Genomic DNA, 5,597 nt, shown 5'->3' on the forward strand with positions numbered 1-5,597 from the left:
ACCACCACCACCACCACTACTACCACCACCACCACTACTACCACCACCATCACCACCACCACCACCAATACCACCACCACCACCACCACCACCACTACCACCACTACCACCACTACTATCACTACCACAACCACCACTTGTCATCATAGCATGTACTAACTAGTAAAATACATTAAAAAGAACAGCATGAACATCGCAACATTACCTGTAAGTTTAGCGATACGCTGATGAGGAGGTTACCAACAATAGCCAAAGTGCATCCAATGAATAAATCCTGAAAAACAAACAAAGAAACAAATATATTAACCCCAAGTTAATCCTGATAAAGATAAAACTGTCATTTAATCCATTCGTTATCATTTTCTTTGTTTCGATTAATTATGAAAATAATGAAAAATTTTGTCAATTACTAATCTGGTGTTTGGAACATGAATCAACATAGAAGGTTTTAATTGAGATCACTGTAACCCTTTTGTTACCATATTTCTGCTAAAATCCATTGCCTATAAAATCCAGTAGCATCGTCCCCTATGGGTTTACCATACACAGCCACACCTGAGCCTATATATATACATATATATGGCTGTGTGGTAAGTAGCTTGCTAACCAACCACATGGTTCCGGGTTCATTCCTACTGTGTGGCACCTTGGGCAAGTGTCTTCTTCTATAGCCTCGGGCCGACCAAAGCCTTGTGAGTGGATTTGGTAGACGGAAACTGAAAGAAGCCTGTCGTATATATGTATATATATATATATATATGTGTGTGTGTGTGTGTGTGCATATGTTTGTGTGTCTGTGTTTGTCCCCCCAACATCGCTTGACAACTGATGCTTGTGTGTTTACGTCCCCGTAACTTAGCTTAGCTTAGGCTTCCAACGAATAAGTCCTGGGGTCAATTTGCTCGACTAAAGGCGGTGCTCCAGCATGGCCACAGTCAAATGACTGAAACAAGTAAATGAGAGAGTAAAGAGTATTTATCAAAGCTACACAAAATTTTTTCAAGTTGTTACTCAGAGTTTGACATGACCATTTATCAGACAGTTACAATAATACCAGCATGATCGCAACTGACTGAAGAACACTCTTCTTTCAGTTTCCATTCACCAAATCCACTCACAAGGCTTTGGTCGGCCCAAGGCCATAGCAGAAGACACTTTCTCAAGGTGTCACACGGTGGGACTGAACCCAGAACCTTGTGGCCGTGAAGCATTCTTCTTACAACTGCATTTGTCGTTTTGCTTCTTATCTTTCGAGAACTATTTGTCAAAACCGTCAAATGTTATTCCAAGAAATTTTTTCCTCTTCACTTCATTGACCATATTTGAATATCAGCATTATAAAAAAAAAGGCTTCTTTTTTTGCTTGTTTTACGGTTTGTTCATCTTGTGCCCTAAATTTTTTTCTCCCTTTGTAGAGAGTTTTGTTGTTGCCTTTTGTTTTAGGCTGAGTCTGTTTCAACTCATTGATCATACACACCACTTTTCTTTCAACAGCCCTAACCTTAACCCTAACCCATTACAGATAACATTTTTGCTATTAAATATATATATATATATATATATATATATATATACCTATGTATATATATACATAAGACCTGGGCTGAGGTGGTGAGGCAAGACCTTCGTACATTGGGCCTCACCGAGGCGATGACTACTGACCGAGACCTTTGGAAATGTGCTGTGCGTGAGAAGACCCGGCAAGCCAAGTGAGATCGTTGTCAGTGCCCCTGGACTGGCTTGTGTGGGTGGCACATAAAAGACACCATTTCGAGCGTGGCCGTTGCCAGTATCGCCTGACTGGCCTTCGTGCAGGTGACACGTAAAAGCACCTACTACACTCTCTGAGTGATTGGCGTTAGGAAGGGCATCCAGCTGTAGAAACTCTGCCAAATTAGGTTGGAGCCTGGTGTTGCCATCCGGTTTCACCAGTCCTCAGTCAAATCGTCCAACCCATGCTAGCATGGAAAGCAGACGTTAAACGATGATGATGATGATGATGATGATGATATACATATACATCCAAAAGGATAAAAGGCAAAGGCGACCTCAGTGGAATTTGAACTCAGAACGAAAAGACAGACAAAATACCGCTAAGCATTTCGCCCAGCGTGCTAACGATTCTGCCAGCTCAGCACTTGTTCTGAATACAGCGATAAGACTGTTGCTTCCCAACCACATGGTTCTGGGTTCAGTTCTACAGCCAGGTGCCTTAGGGTCTCGGTAAGTAGGAGAGCAGACAAATCCCAAATTCCTTCAGGTAGATGGCGCTGCTTGATCTGTAGGGAAGATGTAGGTGGAAACTCCATAAAGATGTTCCCGGTGTAAGCCATGGACACATAGCCGGAATTTCTTTGATTCCAGAGCTTCTCCACCGGAACTGACTTTGAGCTGAACAACAACAGAAGCAATATGAAAAGGCACATTAGATGAAGTAGTCCTAGGTATACTATGACGGGATGAAAGATGAAATTGTCACACCTAAAGCTGCTTTGGTTATAAGTATATGTACCCAGATCGAGGCTGACCTGACCTAGGGTTAAACAACAAACCTAAGAAAGAACCCCTTAGTTAATGTAGTCCTAGATGCATTATGGCTGAATAAATGACAGGATGGTCACCGCTGGAATGTCTCTGATCATAGGTGTACAGGATCGGGACCGACCTAGTGTTAAACAACAGCACTTGGGAGAGACACATTAGATAATGTAGTCGTAGATATATTACATTTGAATAAATGACAGGATGGTCACAGCTGGAGTGCTTTTGATCAGAGCTCTATTGAAGATTAAAAAAACACCACCGCCGCCGCCGCCTTCGCACACAACACCCTTTCATCTCCATTGTATTCTGGCAAGTGGGGGTGGAGTTCCTCATTTTGCATAATGGCTTTTCAAACATTGAATTTTGATTCCTTTCTCTGTGTTCCAAAAACTCTAAATAAACATTTTATTGTGTTCGTCCATGTGACGAGCATATGACGGTAAATAGTGGTTTGTTCTTATTGTTGTTGTTATGGTCGTTAAGTCCCCCAGGAAATGTACCAAGCACCGTCACATGCTACTTATTGACACCCCTACTCTTGGCTTCTTATTTCTTTATTGCCCACAGCGTGGGGGGGCTAAACATAGAGGGGACAAACAAGGACAGACAGAGAGATTAAGTCGATTATATCGACCCCAGTGCGTAACTGGTACTTAATTTATCCACTTCGAAAGGATGAAAGGCAGAGTCGACCTCGGCGGAATTTGAACTCAGAACGTGAAGACGGACGAAATACCACTAGGCATTTCGCCCGGCACGCTAACGTTTCTTATTTCTTCTGCTAGCATGGAAGGTGGACGTTGAAGGGTGATGATGATGATGATGATGATGGTGGTGGTGGTGGTGGTGGTGGTGGTGATGATGACAATAATGATAATGGTTATAATGATGAAGATGACGATGATGATGAGGATGATGATGATGATGGTGATGAGGATGGTGATGACGACGATGATGATGATGATGATGATGATGATGATGGTGATGATGGTGTTGATGATGATGATGATGAGGATGATGATGAGGATGGTGATGAGGATGACGACGACGACGACGATGATGATGATGATGGCAACAACTTAGGTGATGACGATGATGATGATGATGATGATGATGATGGTGATGATGACGATGATGATGATGATGATGATAATGGTGATGATGATGATGATAATGGTGATGATGCTGATGATGATGACGATGATGATGATGTGGATGATGATGACGATGATGATGATGATGATGACGATGATGATGATGGTGCAGTTAGTTGCCTCGTGTGTTACGATATTTTCCCATTTGGCTCACAGCTGTGACTCACTTTCAGATCCTGTTGAATAGTTTTCGTGTGTGTCAGTGGTTAACGGAGAAATATTTATCTACCCAGCGAAATTATCTTATTATTAATCCTGCCGAAAAAAAAAAAAAGACAAAAAAAAAAAGAAAAAGAAAAAGAAAAAATATCCCACAATTATCTATTAATCCTGCAGAAACTGAAATAGGATTAACTGGAAGGGAATACCAGAAGAAAAATTAATAAAAACAATAAAGTAATCGATGGGATTAGGAATAAACACGACTTGAACTCCATTCAATTTAACATCAGCGAATATTATCCTTTGATTTCTAAATCTCTTCTGACCAGAGCCCTAGATTTGGCCCAGTGGTGGAGATGTTTACCTACATTGTGGTTTCAGGTTCAATTTCGTCTTAAGGCACCCTTTAAGCAAATGCTTTCTACTATAGCCATGAGTGGTGGGGTCACATACTGCCTTGAATTAACTTTCCCTTGTTTGAAAATATAAGGACACAGATCGTGTGGCATAGCCAGCTGGAGACGATGTCTCCTGGGGCTAAATTACAGCAACGTTTGTCCTAAACCAGGACTGCCATGTTATGGTGGCAAACAATCTTTACTCCAAAAGTGTGTGTGTGTGTGTGTAGTACTCGTGTATGTGTTGGTGTGTAAGTTTGTGTGTGTGTGTGTGTAGTACTTGTGTGCTGATGTGTATGTTTGTGTGTGTGTGTGTGTGTGTGTAGTACTTGTGTGTGTTGATGTGTATGTACGTTTGTGTGTGTGTGTGTGTGTGTATCTGTGTATCTGTGGGGTGTATGTATGTGTTTGTGTGTGTGTGTGTGTGTGTGTGTGTGTGTGTGTACATTAGCGCATATGTATAAGTGTGAATGCATGTACATGTGTGTGTGTATTTCTGTTTCTGTATGCATGTGACTTGGTGTCTTTTGATCTAATTTCTTTGTGATCCCCCACCACCACCACCAAGCGGTACCCACTGTCACACTAGTAATTAGGCGGTGGTGGTGGTGGTGGTGGTGGAGATGGCACTACAGGGGAAACATTACTACCTGTGCTATCTAGTTAACAAGCATACAGGTGGTGGTGGTGGTGGTGATGTGATTTAATAAGATGGTGGATGTAGTGAATAAAGACTAATACTATATGTGTATATGAGTATTTGTGTCTGTGTGTGAGTGTGTCTGTGAGTGTGTATAATACATATATATATATATATATATATATATATACACACACATACACAAATGCTTATACATATACACACACATATATACAAACATGCATGCACACAGAGATACAGACACACACAAATACACACACACATATATAAATATATACACACACACACACATACATACGCACATATACATATATATTTACACACATGCAGATATATACATATATATACACACACACAGAACAGGCATCGTCTCATACCAACTTGGTCCACTTAAATATTAATCTCCATTGTTAGCTCATAGCATTTAGATAGTCACGCGCGCGCACACACACACACACACACATACATACACACACAGACCCATTTCTACAAAGAGGCCTCTGTTTTCCTGACAAGGTCATACCACCTCATCATCCTATACATACATACACAGAGGTACATACAAAAGCAGGGGCACCCCACCTACACTTCCCCTCATGCACACACACACTTACATATGTCTAAAGTATGTGTATGTTCAACGTATATATATATATATATATATATATATATATATAT

Source organism: Octopus bimaculoides, chromosome 28 (assembly GCF_001194135.2).
Source record: "Octopus bimaculoides isolate UCB-OBI-ISO-001 chromosome 28, ASM119413v2, whole genome shotgun sequence".
Lineage (NCBI taxonomy): Eukaryota > Metazoa > Mollusca > Cephalopoda > Octopoda > Octopodidae > Octopus > Octopus bimaculoides.